The following is a 17,631-nucleotide window of genomic DNA, read 5'->3' as shown; positions in this document are numbered from 1 at the left end:
GAAATTCTGGAGTTCTTCTTCACTGTGAGTCCAGATCATGAAGATGCCATCAATAAATCTGTACCAAACTTTGGGTTGGCAGGCCTGGGTAACCAAGAAGGCTTCCTCTAAGCGACCCATGAATAGGTTGGCGTATGAGGGGGCCATCCTGGTACCCATGGCTGTTCCCTTTAATTGTTGGTATGTCTGGATTCGAAAGTGAAGAAGTTGTGGGTCAGGATGAAGCTGGCTAAGGTAATGAGGAAAGAGGTTTTAGGTAGGGTGGCAGGTGATCGGCGTGAAAGGAAGTGCTCCATCGCAGCGAGGCCCTGGACGTACGGAATATTTGTGTATAAGGAAGTGGCATCAATGGTTACAAGGATGGTTTCCTGGGGTAACAGACTGGGTAAGGATTCCAGGCGTTCCAGAAAGTGGTTGGTGTCTTTGATGGAGGCTGGGAGACGGCATGTAATGGGTTGAAGGTGTTGATCTACGTAGGCAGAGATACGTTCTGCGGGGGCTTGGTAACCAGCTACAATGGAATGGTCGGGATGATTGGGTTTGTGAATTTTAGGAAGAAGGTAGAAGGTAGGGGTGCGGGGTGTTGGTGGGGTCAGGAGGTTGATGGAGTCAGGTGAAAGTCAGGTGAAAGGTTTTGTAGGGGGCCTAAGGTTCTGAGGATTCCTTGAATATATATATATATATATATATATATATATATATATATATATATATATATATATAATGACTTTTGAACGCTATTAAGGTAAATACATTGTTTGTTCTCCATTCAAATCTTTCATTTGCTACCTATGGCTATCAGTAGTTAGTGCCCTCAGTAGTTAGAAACTTTTATTTAGCTGGCATTATTGGCGCTCGCTGTATTGCAGTAGTTCGAGTCGCAAAGATTTTTGTGATTCATGAAGGGTATAGGTTATGGTTAGTCAGGGCCGTTCTTTTGTAGGGATCATTGAAAGTCAGATTGCGTTGCGCTAAAATATTGTGTGTCAGTTTAGTGGTGATCAGAATAAGTAAAGAGAAAACTGTCTGAGTACGTTGAGCTTTGCTCAGCTGTCGGAAAATCAAATAACGTAAGGGTTTTTCCATCACTGTCATTCTTTTCATTCAAAGGAGAAGTTTCAGAATTAACTGATGATTTGGGGATTGCTCCACCGAGAGGCCAACGGCCAATTGCGCAACAAATTGTTAAAGAAGTTACTACTGCCATGACTGAGAATGCTGGACACAACGTGCGATCTTCAAGCAGTGTACCAGCTGTGTCACGACAGTTGAATATACGAGGGTGAGTCAAATGAAAACCTTAAATATTTTTTAAAATATTATTTATTGTGCAGAAGTGGTACAATGCTGTATCACTTTTCAACATAATTTCCCCCACGTTCAATGCAAGTCCTCCAGCGCTTACAAAGTGCATAAATTTCTTTAGAAAAAAATTCTTTTGGTAGTTCGCGCAACCACTCATGCACCGCGTGGCATACCTCTTCATCAGAACGGAACTTCTTTCCTCCCATTGCGTCTTTGAGTGATCCAAACATATGGAAATCACTTTGTGATGAGGAATGGCGCCATTCCTTACTCGCTCTCGTCGTTTACGATTGGTGGAAGTGAACCCAGGGTTCGTTCCCAGTAACGATTCTTGCAAGGAAGCCATCACCTTCTCGTTCAGAGTGCCGAAGAAGTTCTTCACAAGCATCAATACGTCGCTCTCTCATTTCAGGAGTCAGCTGCCTTGGTATGCATCTTGCAGACATTTTTTGAAAGTGGAGCACATCATGCACAGTGTGGTGTGCTGACCCATGACTAATCTGTAAACATTCTGCAATGTCATTCAGTGTCACTCGGCGGTTTTCCTTCACTTCGGCTTCGACTGCAGCAATGGTCTGTGGAGTCACAACTCGTTGTGCCTGAACTGGACGAGGATCATCTTCCACTGGTCACACCATTTGCGAACTTCCTGCTCCATTTGTAGACTTACTGCTGTGACAAGCATGCATCACCGTACTGAACCTTCATTCGTCGATGAATTTCAATAGGTTTCACATCTTCACTGCGCAAAAACCAAGTAACAGAACGCTGCTCTTCCCTGGTGCAAGTCGCAAATGGGGCGGCCATCTTTATACTGATACTGCGACAGTATGTGGGCCTCTGCACTATGCTGGCACCTACAGGCCATTCTGCACGCTGTTTGTAGCACGCTCACCAACTTACAGGATAACGGCGCGAAATTTCGATTTGTTATTACAAATTAAGGTTTTCATTTGACTCACCCTTGTACCATGACCCACAGTTTGAAAAATGCTACGAACGACTGTGAAAATATCTAGTGCGGATTTTGGCTGTCGTGTTTGTAGAAGATCGACACATTGAGCAAAGTTTATAACCCGGAACGTAAACATGATGCGTAACTGACAAATGCTACCATCGCATGCGGAAGTCAAAATGTGTTTCTTTAAATAGTTTATTCGTTATTTCTGTTCCCCATGTCCTTACAAATGTTTCCAGAATGTTTCGTTGTCCTCCTCCCACTCCTTCCTCACGGCGGCCCATTCAAATAGCGAGAGTTTACTGACCACCACCCTGTACAAAGCTAGAGATTTGCGCTTAAACACGCGCTCGCGGTCATGTGCAGCCACTTGCCTGTTATCATTTGGAGCCTTCATACAATTTGATACAGTATTTGACTATTGTTCGTAGTATGGTTTTCCCTGTTTCAGTATTAACTCTGGGCCGATCTTGTATGCTTGCAACGGATCTTGCTGAGTTTTGGACTCTGTGTCTAACCATCCGTTCACTATGTTAACTTACTCGTTACTGATTACTTGGAACGACCATTTGTTCCGCTGATCATCGCGTCACTGAGTAACGAGTGATATCGAATTTTTGCTAACCACGCCGAGTACGGTAAAAAGATGACGAGGCGCTACTGATACTAAAAATATTCACAATTATTCGCTTGACAAATTCCAATCTCTGTCTTCCCATAGACTTTTTCCTCCCTAGTACATTGGAAATTATTCTCTGACATCGTAACAGATGCACCGTGATCCTGTCCCTTGTCATTGTTTACATATATTCCTTTTCTCGGCTATTCTGTAGTGAACTTTGCCCACCGCAGTGGCCCAGCGGTTCTAGGCGCTTCAGTCCGTAACCGCGCTGCCGCTACGGTCGCAGATTGGAATGCTGCCTTGGACATGGATGTGTGTGATGTCCTTAGCTTAGTTAGGTTTAAGTAGTTCTAAGTCTAGGGGACTGATGACCTCAGATGTTATGTCCCATACTGCTTAGAGCCATTTGAATAATTTTTTGTAGTGAACTGTCTTATTTCTAATCATACTGTTTCGTCGTAGCCACAGTCATGTCCAAATCTGAAAGCTAGGTCATTAGTGAAGTATAATACTTACTCGTAGACCTGAATGCACATTTATTACGAACACCAGCATACAGATGGAAGAGAACTCAATTCTTGGGTGGAGCATGCTGCTGTTCTGTGTAAATATCGGAAATTCCAGAATATGCAAACATTATAAACATAAGATATTTTGAAAAACTCTCAGAAATGATAAATCCTAGATAACAAATAATTATTGGTCGTGGTGTTCGAACTGGTGACCTACTACACGGTAGCAAGCGACAGTAACCACTACGGCACATTCCAGGCAACATAGCTCACAGTGTCGCTCCCTCTCCTCAACTAACAGTGATCTGCAGTTTGGAAAGTTCTCACTGGAGTTGAATACAGCACCCTGGAACCAGATCTTCTCAATAGCCGTCTGTATGGCAGCGCTGGGAGATACCCCCATTGTGATCATGCTGTCGGATCCTCCTCACTACGACGACCATCGAAGCTTTGCGGTCCTCCTAGGTCTTCAGTTTCACTGAACTCCCCAAGAGCTTGATTCCACTTTGGTGGAATGGCGTTGCTAGAGATGAAATGGCTACCAGATACTCAGCAGGGCGTAATCAGGCATAAACTTCCATTGTGGTATTCCTTACAGTGGCTCACATGGTGTCTAACAGATCGGTAAAGACGTGACCAGTGTCTTGATCAATTCCAGGTGACGAGGTGTTGGAGGATTGTGGAAAAACTTCAGGATGGCTGGCTGCAGATGAGCTCGGATGAGAAGGAACCAAATCAGCCCCATGGGATCACAGTTCTTCGCATACAATGATCTGTTTGTTAACTACATCTACATTTTTACTCCGCAAGCTACCCAACGGTGTGTGGCGGAGAGCACTTTACGTGCCACTGTGATTACCTCCCTTTCCTCTTCCAGTCGAGTATGGTTCGCGGGAAGAACGACTGCCGAAAGCCTTCGTGCGCGCTCGAATCTAATTTTACATTCGTGATCTCCTCGCGAGGTATATATTCGATACCTCATCCAGAAACGCACCCTCTCGAAACCTGGACAGCAAGCTACACCGCGATGCAGAGCGCCTCTCTTGCAGAGTTTGCCACATGAGTTTGCTAAACATCTCTGTAACGCTATCACGCTTCACAAATAACCCTGTGACGAAACGCGCCGCTCTTCTTTGGATCTTCTCTATCTCTTCTGTCAACCCGACCTGGTAAATATCCCACACTGATGAGCAATACTCAACTATAGGTCGAACGAGTGTTTTGTAAGCCACCTCCTTTGTTGATGGACTACATTTTCTAAGGACTCTCTCAATGAATCTCACCCTGGCACCCACCTACCAACAATTAACTCTGTGTGGTTGGCCCTCCTTCGTCAAGGCTTCTGTGGTTTTCAGGAATGCTGAATCTCCTTTTTTGTTCAGTATCAGTGTCGTGTAATGCACCAATGACTGAGATTCCGTCCACACTGCTGTTTTTTGCCGAAGGATTCCTTGTGAGGCAGTCAGTGTCCTTGTGTTTTCGCCCTTTTTTATATCACTGTGACATCCTCCTGAAGCCTCATTGTCCACCTAGCAGGTCGACTCGACATATTCTTCAGGCTAGTCAGCAGTATATAGAACTGTGGTCTGTCAGAAAGGCGAATGGTTTGGAAACTCTATATGGTAGGAACCGAAAGTACCCTCCGCACACACTATTAGGTGGACTGCAAAGTATGATGTAGATGTAAATGGTCCAGACAACTGCGTGGCACTCTTTCTCAGCTGCAGGGCAGTTGATTCAAACTTGGAGAGTACTCTGGAAGCACTTCCCCGAATTTGTACTAGAACTGAACCTATCCCAAAACAACGGGCATTAGTCCGAAATTCTGTCTCAGCAAACTCGTGACTATGGCTGACGAAAATGTTAGCACCTCCTTTAAGGACAAGCACAGATCTTCCTTGCAACATGTCTCATTTTATTTGCAAGTAAAATGAGACATGTTGCAAGGAAGATCTGTGCTTGTCCTTAAAGGAGGTGCTAACATTTTCGTCAGCCATAGTCACGAGTTTGCTGAGACAGAATTTCGGACTAATGCCCGTAATCACAGTAAAATTGCAGTGTTTTTCTCAAAGGATGAGCAGTAAAAGAAAATGCACACAGAAGTAGTGGATTTCCATGCAGTCTTGAAGAAGTAGTGTTGTCCTTCCAACGGAAAGACAGTGCTGACTCTCGACATGCAGACAGGTAATGGTCCACAACAGAGCAAACCCACCACAGAGTCAGTCGAAGTTTTGAAGAATATTGGTAGGTAGGTCATCACAGAGTAGACCCACTGTAGTCCTGGTAGAGAGTATGGTATTGGTGGGCCACCAGAGGCGCAGACCCACTGCAGTCCCTGTAGAAATAATGGTACTGGTGAGTCAGCAAAGGTGTAGACCCACTGTAGTCCTTGTAGAGACGGCCAGCAGCCATCTGTTGCAAATGTGCAGGTGCACAATCACCATCGAAGAGTCTTGCGGACAATATAGCAAGTCCATAAACCACCACTTGTGCACTCACAAAGTTTCTGCAATTGTCCTTAGAACCAGCAATGCTGTTATCCAGTCCCTTGCTGAATTATTAACACACGTGCAAACACTAACAGTCCCTACTTCTCACATATTGTCCATATACTATGACCAACAGAAACGTGTGCAGTGAAATGTAACTTAATTTGAAGAACTGGTGTCTATACAATTTAAATTTACAACATGAAAATACAATTACAAAGGTACAAAATACATCATTAAAGAACATAATAGTACAGATAACATTTGTAGTAATATGGGCTTTACAAAAGAATCGAAATAACATATACATCAGTGTTACAGGAATTATAAGTACCTACATAAAAGATCAGAATAATTTTCGAAACATCAACTTCACACATGAGCATTAAAACAAAACAGAATAAATAATGTCTAAACATCTTTACAAAGAAAATATCATATTATTAGAAAAATTCTACAACATATCTCTTATTGGCTAAACACATTAAGACAGGAAAAACACAAATTCACATAGTGTAATAACACAAAAATACACGATAGGGTTTGTTTTCAGTGTGACATTTGGTACTGCAGTCTGCCCCAAAACTTCATTCCATATACCTTTCCTCTTATTTCAACATTTGTTTCCACCAAAAAAATTCTATCCAAGCATGCTTTCTGTATTTATATGTTCACATATTTCTTACCTCATTATTTATTTTCCATTATCTTACCTCATCATTTATTTCCAAGAAAATCCTACCTAAACCTTTTGTCTCTAAACCCTACTTTTTTGTTCATATCCTCTTTTAAATACTTTTTTGGCCAACCATTTTCTTATAGCTTCTCAATGCATTTCTTTCCATTCATCACAACTCGTTCTCTTATATAGCCTATCCCATTTTAAGCTAACTTAAATCTACTGAGCTCAGATGCTAAACTAAGGGACAAGGCAATGCAGCAGCACATAACAAATTAACACAAACAGCAAGGACAAAAAAATTCAAATTTGCAAAGCAAGCTACAGTAAACCTAAATTACCAAGCAATTCAACATTACAACTAATATGAGGCAATGCGCAGCAAACAAGAAAAATAAATCAGTAGGTAAACTGGCTTAGCAGAGTAACACAAAGTCAAATTCAGTAACACTATGCCTGGCAAACAGCAGCAGCAAGAAATAACTTATATCTACACATGACATAGCTCAAGCAAAAAAATAGTACACTAAAGACAACAATGCATATAAGGGAAATGTCTATTCACATCTTAATGACTATGTAATTAAACTGGTGCACCACAAGAAGTTATTCTACCATAAAAATTACCAAGTACTTGAAAAGAAAATTATGAATGCAGTTCCTGTGAAGGTAAATGTCTTTTTGTGCTCCCTCATTTTTTTGAAAAAAATTATTATTTACTTGATCTGCAGACAGAAAATATTTATATTATTACATCTATAAAATTTTATTTTAACCAATACTGCAGTGCAGCTAGAAACCAGATATCAAGTGAAATAAGCAACTATGTACAAAGCAAAGCATAAGAACATCGTTCAATAGGCATGTGACATTTCATAAGTTAGTAGAAATTCTCTCAACTCTCGTAGAAAGACGCTTGTCATAATCAGGTGTGCAGATGTAACTATCTTTCCAAGTAATGAGCGTGTCGTTTTTGCAATGCTTTCTCTAATGGAATGTCAATGGCGAGGATAATGGCCTCTTTTTTTTTCTACCTAATGGCTTTCTTTTGTCAGACAACTACCTCTCAGCTGGGCGCCAAAAACGCATTACGTCAAGGTCACTTACCTTTCTTAACGAAATATTTATGACAGCAGTTTCTGCTGCAGTGACAGTCTCATATAAAAATTTCATAGGGCAAGAATTTGCGTTACAAATCCGTAGAAACAAAATCCTATTGATATAACAGTGCCCAAAAATTTTCGTTGGCATTGTAATACATTCACGCATGTACACACATTTCATAATTCTTAAAGTACGATTCTTGGTTTCCAACGTCCTTTGTCACAAGTCAGAGTCCCTAACCACTATTCATTATTCCTTACCTTATTACACATATACATATTCGTCGACACTTCAATATTACATAGTAATAAATACATAGCATAATCAGATTCCTCATATAACATCATCTCATTGATCATGAACATACCTCAAAAGCATAATACACATTGTCGTCGTAATAATGTCATAACAACCTCAGTCAAATCTCAAAATCGTTGTAGCTTCCGCAAATAATTTCAAAACCTAAAAAAATTCTCTGCTCATGTCAAAAGTGTCATCTGCCTCAAACACACTTTAAAAATCATGATCCCATACCAAATACATCATTCAAAGCTCTCATAGTATCACAATGGTTCCAAAAAATATGAGCATTTCACAAAGTACAGACAAAATACAATTTCATAAGTGTGAAGTTACCCAACTGTGAAATTGCATAAACATGTGTCACTGATGTAGTAAAAAAAATGTTTCTTTCTCTGTTAGATGATCAGATAGCTGTGTAATTCTGTGTTAGAGAAATATGGTACCGATGTGTAAAGTTGTATAAGCAAATACCATATTAGCTAGGGCTCCTTGTGCTTGCCAAACACATGGTACACAAAGTAAGCGTGTACCCCCTGAGGATTAATGTAATTATACCCTCAGGTGTTACAGATTACAACAATGGAATGAAATGTATTATGGAAAACTTTCTTTGTAATTCAAAAATCTTGAAAAATAAATGGTTTAAGTACAAAATTAAGCACTCAAATACGTGTACTGTAGCGCTAAACTGTGCGTCTTGTTGTAAGATAATCTCTGTCACTACTTAATGGTAAAAATGTGCTAAGTGTACTAATTATCGTCGTCCGTAAGCAAAGTTCTGTAGAACTCAATGTACTTACCTCGTAATAAACAAAAGTGAAATGCTATGCATATAGATATCGTAGTTATTACGTACAGTACCGTGATCAAGAAAGTACTATACTGTAATGTATTGTTGTGCTACGAAAAAGGCTGTCTCATTGTAGCTATACCACAAAAGTTACTACTAAAACATGTTTTACTTTTCAGAAGAATTCAGAAAAACTGTGCAGATATAAAACAGGTACACCACAAAAGCAATAATATAAATTGTGTCACTCATTAGTAGCGTCGTGATATAATCGTGTAGCTGTCAAATAAACTAACCACTGTGTGATCTAGTATCTCTCAGAAAGTACTTTAAATCCAGAATGTATTTTCAAGTCGACCAAAATGTTGCATTAAAATCTCATTAGCAGTACTGGTAAATGTTCTAAGTATGTAAGCCTTATAGTCGTTACGCAATCGTGCAACTAACACGCAAGAATGTACACACACAACGTCTGTTCACTATAACAATGCATTCGTAATTTCTGTTTAAATAAGTTCCCTTGGTTCTTGATTGGATGTTTAACTTCAAACTTTGTGCATGTTAACAGTTTCTTAAGTCTGACAAAGCATACTAGTAATGTAAAGTGAAAAGTTATATGGCAAAGACAAAGTTAAAAAGCAGATTATTTTTCAATAAACGGTTTTACATTTGAAATGTGGTACAATCTTTTACTCTTCAAAGTACTCAGAGTTTCAGCTTGAACGCAATTATCATGCAGTATATGTCGGCGAGGAGTGCTAAAGTTTTTCTCAAGGTTAGCGTCTATGTTATTTTTCTCTGAGCCAGCCGGCGCAGGTGGCTGTCTGCGGTGCGAGTCATTGTCTGCCTTTTTGTTGGCGCGCGTCGTTATTGGGATTTGGAGACCTAACTTCAACAAATTCACCTCCTCGAGTGGGCCCTGCTCTGTTTGAATCCCGCCAGTTCTGATGCAATTCAGGTCTGTTGTTACGATCATATCGTCTGTCGTCATGTCGGTAGATGCCATAGTTTCTTTCTTGTCGGTCACGTGGTGGAGAATTTCTCCCTGAATAGTAACTGCGCGCTGGACCAATGCATCTAAAGTTATTCTGTCTCCCTTGATAATAATTATTTTGGTTCCCATATTGTCTGTTTCTCTGATTGTCTCTGTGATAGTCATTACCGTGGAGAGGTGATCTTTCCCTGTAATGATTACTACTCTGCCAACGGTTGTCATACGGGTGGTGTCTGTTTGGGTCACGATTTACGTTGTAAGAATAGCCTTGTCGTGTCCATTTATTATTTCTGTCATCGCGGAATTGTGACAGATGTGACCTGTAATTGTTGTACTCCTGTTTCCGCGTTCCGCGATTGTCAGTGTCAATTTCCAGTTCTTGTAACAGTCCCTGAAAAGCTTCAATGTCGTCTTTGCAACGTCCTGCTAAACTAATATGTCGTAAATGTTCAGGTAGTTTGATTAAGCAAATGCGGATGAGTTCTGAGGGGGTGTATGGGTTTGAAAGATACTGATTCTTATGCAACATGTCTTCAAAATATTTGACAAGACTGGAAAATTCAGATTGTTCAAAGTGTTTCATCATCATGATGCTATGTTTTACTCGGTCTTGTGTAGCTTGAGACCAATATGCTGAGAGGAAGGCATGGTAAAATTCTCCTTCACTGTGACAATCGTGAATGACCGATCGCATTCTTACAGCTGGTTCATTCTCTAAGTAGCCACACATAAATTCTAACCTGTGCTCCAATGACCAGTTGGGAGGAAAACAATGAGAAAATTGATGGAGCCATGCTTGTGGATGAATGTCGCTGCCAGAATTCTTAAATGTTTTGAATTTACGTGTAGTAATGAACAGCTTATAGTCAAAGTCATCATGTCGGCGAGTCGCATATCGGTCATTGTTACGTCGTTTCGGCGGTTCCATCTCAAAATTCGGTGCACCTTGCCAATTTCTTTCATAATTTCCGAAATGCCCTGTGTTATTATTTTGCGGCTTTTCCGTATTTCTAAGTCCCTCTTCCCATGTTGGAGCGCGAGTGTCCTCTGAAATACGTAATTCTTGTATTACCTGTGTCAGCTGATCTTGTACTTCCCGGATTTCTCTTTGGTGTTGCGTATTAATTTGATTCAGATTTTGTTTCAGTTTCCTAATTTGTTCGCTCTCTTCTGTGTCATTAAAGACTACCGGTTTTGTGTCATTCAGATTATCATCTACCTTCGTAGATAAGTTAGTGAACTGATCCGAAAGTTCGGCTACTTTCTCCGATAGTGTACTTATTTCCTCAGTGTGTTTTTCTGAACCAAGTTTCAGAGTGTCCATTTGTGTTGAAATCGTATCTACTGTGTCCTTTAAGTTTTCTTGAGTTTTTGCAAGTTGCGTAACCGAATCGGTAGATGCAACTGAGTCAATTTTAGCTTGCAAGGTGTCGTGATTTTCATGAACAATAGTTTGCAGTTCCTTTATGGCTGCTTCGTGATTCTGTATTGCATTTTCATGACGCGAAAAAATAGCTTGGAAATGCTCACAAATTTGTGTTTTTACGTCATTACAGACTTTTTGACATTTCGCTTCGATTTTATGTAACTCAGTAGTTAAGTCTTCACGTGTTTGGTCAAGTGTGGTGTCTAACTTTTGAAGATTTTGTTCCATTGTGTCTAACTTTTGAAGCTTTTGCTGTGTTTGTCTCTGATTTTGTTCCATTGTGTCTAACTTTTGAAGATTTTGTTCCATTCTGTCTAACTTTTGTAGATTTTGCTGTGTTTGACTCTGATTTTGTTTCATTTGTTGCATTAATTGCAATGATAATGTATTAGTGTCTGGAATCTGTTCCTCTATGCTTTTCGGCAGTGCATTTGCACCGGCAACATTCACATTTTGACAAGCAGAAAATGTGTCTTGACTTATTTGAGAAAACGGTGAGGACCCAAAACCTGAATCTACAGTATTTGCAAGGTTGTGTCCTGTCATTTCGTATTCCTGAGGCGAGCTGTTGCCGACCGATCGATCGATAATGCTTCCCTGTTCACTACTTGTTTCACTGTCTACACCATTATTTGCCGCCCGCTCCATTTCCCTATGCACAATTACCAAATTACTACTTTGAACATTAGTTAATTCATTACTCTGCGGCGCTAACACACTGCTTTCGTCTTCACTGTCATTTCTCAGTTTACTTTGGAGCCTAGTATTACGTTTTTCACACGCCATTATTGTCACAATATTTCACACGATAACACAGAAAAGCACAATTTGAAGAGCAAAAATAAGAGAACACATTAACATAGCACTGAAAATAATATGTAGTTAATTGCAAGCGCAGCTGCGGAATACTTGGTGCAAATCTACATGCATGCCACAACTGTTTTACTGTACAACAATGAAAGACTGCAACTACAAAGGAGATTTTCTCTACAATTCGCGCTAGCAATAAACAAAAGCTACACTAATTACACAGACTATAAGAAAAAAACAGAAGATTCCAGTGAGGTATCCTCGGCTAATGGTCGACATATGAAACGTCCCCTTTTTGAAGAATTATACACGACTGTCCTTAAACTGATACACAATATTTTTTTAGCGCAACGCAATCTGACTTTCAAAGATCCCTGCAAAAGAATGGCCCTGAATAACATTAAACTATACAATTCAGAAATCACTTACCTCACAAAAATCTTCATTACACGAACTACTGCAATACAGCGAGCGCCACTACTGCCAGCTAAATGAAAGATTCAAACTACGGAAGGCACTAACTACTGATAGGCATAGTTAGCAAATGAAAGATTTTGATAGAGAACAACCAATGTATTTACCTCAATAGTCATAATATATATAGCAGTTCATGACAAATTACAAAACTCCGCCATCTCTCTCCCCACATCCACCACTGCTGGCGGCTCACCTCCAACTGCGCAACGCTACGCGCTGTTCACATCCAACTGCCGCTGCCCAACACTACAATGGCAGACAACAATGCAAACTAGCCACAGACTGCACACAGCACAGCCAGTGATTCTCACACAGAGCGTTACGTGGCGTTACCAATAAGAAAACATAAACAGCCTACTTACAGTCGTCCCTGGTATGTATATCTGTTTTGTGCGCCTGGGTATCCTTCTGCAGACGACGAAAGCTTCACATTATAACTGAGCATTTCGATTGACGACTGGAACGCATTTCATTAATGATGGCGGGATTCCAACGTCTTCAACGGCAAACAGATTGCCCAGAACAATGTTTCTTATGTGTGCTTGTTGGAATATAAACGTTTTAAGTACGTCACTCTTCCTGCTGGAATAGCTTTGTCAATCTGAAGCTCTCATCTTTCAGTCTATGACTGCTTGCGACGGCAGTAAGAAGTCCTATCATAGAATAACATTCTGACTACAATCTGTTAAAATGACATACTCGAAGGGTTGCTTTACATCACTGATTGTTATTCTTGCAATACGACTTCTGGTTGGCTGGACGTATTTCCCATTTTTGATCAATCACCATAACCGTATTCGTTTCACGGAACATAGTCTTCTTTAACTAGCGACGATAAGCATTTGAAATTACGGAAAAGGAAGCGTCTGAATTGACTAATGCCCGGAGAGATTGGCCGTCGATGATGGCGATGATGAGATTTCCTGACATCCTGGTAACTGTCGTCCATGGAGGAATTTCATCTGTGGTAGCCTCAGCTCCATAGACGGTCGCCTCGCTTAGTTGTCTTCAATTCAGCGGCTAAGTGAGCGGCTGGTACCTCTGTACGGCGACTGAAAACGCCTACGGCGTGTTGGGGAGCCGCTTAACCCAGTGTAAAGCGAAGGGCTTCGTTCCACAGATCGCCTGCAGTCGCTAATTGTTGTAACAGTTGCATCGGGCGGGATAGCAGTCCAACATTCGTCTTCTTTCTATGCAGTAATGTGTCCGTGACCTCCACAGCGGAAACTTAGTGGCGTGTTGTCCTCTATCCTGCAAGTATCTGTTCTCCCGTGCGGCGTTATACTTGGCGGAGAAGTTAGTTGTACTTATGTTGGTCGGATACTGGGTTGCCTGTTGAAGGCTGCGTCATAATTTCGAGTTGGCCGAGTACATTCGTCCTGGTGCGTTCGACTGGTAGCAGATATTGGTGTTAAATATCGACTCTTGAACATTCTCTGTTATCTCATGAAGTATGGGGTCGGCATTCATAGATGCTATTTTTTCCTTAGTCGATCCAACAGTTCGGTCTGCCATAAACTTCTGTGGTTTTTCTCTTACTACTTGGCGTATGAGAGGGGTGAGGTCGTGGCGGTCTTGCGCAACTACCTTAGAGACCACATTCAGGAGTCGGTAATACTTTTTTAGACTGACTTTATTTTTTTTTATTTTTTGGCATTTTTTTGGATGGCCTGGCACCGCCTGATGGATTCCTCAGTTGTTGTGACAGCCTTTACCAAAAGATATTGTTACATGTCTTCTACGTCTCCTTTAATCAAAGCGAGATTTTATCGTTTCAGTCATATTCTACATCTTCATTTACATCTACATCTACACTTACATGTATACTCCGAAAGCCACGTTTCGGTGCATGGCGGAGGGCAGTTTGTGTACCATTGCCACATCCTCCTCTTCCTCTTTCAGTCGCGAAGGGTTCACGAGGTGAACAACTGGCTGGTGAACCTCCGTGTGGGCTCCAAGTTCTTTATCTTTACCTTCACCGACATTTCGCCAGGTATAAGTAGGATGAAGCAACATATTGGTTAACTTTGCTATAAACGTACGCTCTTGAAACTTTAAGAGTAAACCACACCGTTATGCAGAATGTCTCTCGCAGCACCCGACACTGCAGATGCCTGAGCATCTCGTGCTTGCTAAATGAACCTGTAACGAAATGTACTGCTCTTCTTTGAATCTTCCCTGTTTCCTCTACTAGTCCCGTCTGGTACGGATACCATACTTACCAGCACTATCAAGTACTTGTCGAGCATTCTCATTTGTGGTGGACTACATTTCCTAAGTTTTCTTTCAAGGAATCTCAGTCTAGAATCTGCCTCACCTGCGATTGCTTTAATGTGGTCGTTTCACTTTAAACTGCTCCGTACGCTTACTTGTTTATATTTTCTGGCAGTAACTGATTATAGCGATAGTTCTGTAATCGTGTAATTGTACGGTAATGGGCGCGACTGCCTATTTATCCGCAGTACATTATACTTGTGTACATCCAGGGTGAGTCACTAACTATTGCCATCAAGAATAACCCCGAAAGTATAATAGGAGCTGAAAAGTTTTTAGGACAAACGTTGCATGGGACACCGGGGCATAATATGACGTTGGTTTCTTTTTCCTAGGTGGATTCGCTTCAGAGATATGAAGATCAACTTCGTTTTTTTTTAAATGGGACGCTGTAGTTTGGTACTTATTTTCTGACAGCGGCTAACGAGACGAATCCAATGTTGTGTAAGAGTAAGGTCTTTGAAGGTCAACGTGGGTCAAAAAGGTGGTATGAACATCCATTCACAGAAGGTGTTCGAAGTGATAACCATTGGTATCAATGCAGTGCTGCAATCTTCTTATCATCGATTGAGTAGTATTCCTTATCAAATGGGCACTTCTTGAAGCACATGCTCTGACAATTCTCTCTCGCTTATCTTCAGGTGTAGTTGGATAGACTTTACAAACAATGTCTTTTACAAATCCCCACAAGAAAAGCTCCAGAGGCGTCAATCCTGGCGAACACGGCGGCCACGATACATCTCCTTCGCGTCTAATCCATCGATTTGGGAATTATCTCTGCAACTCTTTTCTAGCCATCAGCGAAAAATGTGCGGGACACCCGTCGTGTTGATACCACATTCTGTTCCTTGTTCCTAAAGATATTTCTTCCAATAACAGGCCCAATGTTTCTAGCAGAAATGTGGTGTACTTTCTACCATTAAGATTTCCTTCGTTGAAATAGGGACCTAATCCTGTCCTTCAAAATCCCACACCGTACATTCGCCGACCATGGTTTTTGGTGTGCAACTTGGCGCAACCAGCATAGATTCTTAGTTGCCCAATAATGAATGTTATGCAAATTAACATTTACATGATTCGTGAATGTAGCCTCGTCAGTAAATCAAATCAAATTAATAAATGTGTCATCCCTCTGAATCTGAAGTTGAACCCAGCGGCAGAATTCAATTCGATGCGTACAATCCGTACCAGTTAATTCTTGGTGGAGACTGATATGGTAAGGATGATATTTATCTCGATGCAGAACACTAACATCATTACTCTGGCTCATAACAGATTCCCCTGCGATTTGACGCGAACTAACACAAGGATCTCGAACAACAGTGGCAAGAGTACCAATTTCCGTTTCCTCGTTAGTAACTTCCCTTTGCCGGATATGTTTCCGATGCGTTAAAGACCCAGTTGATCTTAATTTATCATACACACATTTGAATGTATGACGTGTAGGGTGAGTACGTTGAGGATATCTTTCAGCGTATAAGTCTCTGGCTCTCACTGAATTTCGTTGGAATTCTCCGTAAATGAGATGCATATCGACTTGTTCTTCTAAGGAATATGTCATTCACACTCGCTTGATTCGACTATACTAGTGTTACCGTTCATAATAGTATTGTATTGCGAAACCGTCGAATGGTGTTTACATGTCAGTGGCACGTTAGGTGGATACGCCGTATTAGGCGAATATATACTATTTGCACGATATACGAGAGCATGCACTTCGATAGGTGCCGAAGTGATAAGGAATCTACATCTACATCTACGTGATTACTCTACTATTCAAAATAAAGTGCCTGGGAGAGGGTTCAATGAACTACCTTCAAGCTGTCTCTCTACCGTTTCACTCTCGAACGGTGAACGGGAAAATCGAGCACTTACACTTATGTGTGCGAGCCCTGATTTCTCTTATTTCATCGTCATGATCATTTCTCCCTATGTAGGTGGTTGCTAACAGAATGTTTTCGCAATCGGAGGAGAAAACGGGTGATTGAAATTTCATGAGCAGATCCTGTCGCAACGAAAATCGCCTTTGTTTCAATTATTGCCACTCCAATTCAAGTATCATATCTGTGACCCTATATCCCTTATTTCGCGATAGTACAAAACGAGCCGCCCTTCTTCTGACTTTTTCGATGTCATCCGTCAGTCCCACCAGTTGCGAATCCCACACCGCACAGCAATACTCAAGAATAGGGCGGACAAGCGTGGTGTAAGCAGTCTATTTAGTAGACCAGTTGCACCTTCTAAGTGTTCCGCCAATGGATCGCTGTCTTTGGTTTGCTCTACCCACAACATTGTCTATGTGATGGGTCCAATTTAGGTTATTTGTAATTGTAATCCCTAAGTATTTAGTTAAATTTACAGCCTTCAAATTCATGTGACTTACCGCGTAATCCAAATTTAGAGGATTTCTTTTAGTACTCATGTGAATAACTTAGCACTTTTCTTTATTCAGGGTCCATTGCCACTTTTCGTACCATACGGATATCTTATCTAAATCATTTTGCAATTCATTTTGGTCATCTGATGACTTTACAAGACTGTAAATTATAGCATCATCTCCAAACAATCTAATGGGTCTACTCAATCCATGATAAGAAGATTGCAGCACTGCATTGATACCAATGGTCATCATTTCGAACATCTTCTGTAAATGGACGTTTATCCCACCTTTCCGACCTTCGTTGACCTTCAAAGACCTTACTGTTACTCATCATTGGATTCGTCGCGATAGCCGCTATCAGAAAATAAGTACCAACCTATAGCACCTCATCAAGAAAAAAAAAAAAAAGAGGGTTGACCTTCATATTTCTCACGCGACCCCACATAGCAACAAAAAACCAATGTCTAATTATGGCCCCCGTCGTCCCATGCCACTTTTGTCCCATAAA

This window comes from Schistocerca piceifrons, chromosome 5 (genome assembly GCF_021461385.2).
Source record: "Schistocerca piceifrons isolate TAMUIC-IGC-003096 chromosome 5, iqSchPice1.1, whole genome shotgun sequence".
NCBI classification, from domain to species: Eukaryota; Metazoa; Arthropoda; class Insecta; order Orthoptera; family Acrididae; genus Schistocerca; species Schistocerca piceifrons.
This window is presented reverse-complemented; position numbering follows the sequence as displayed.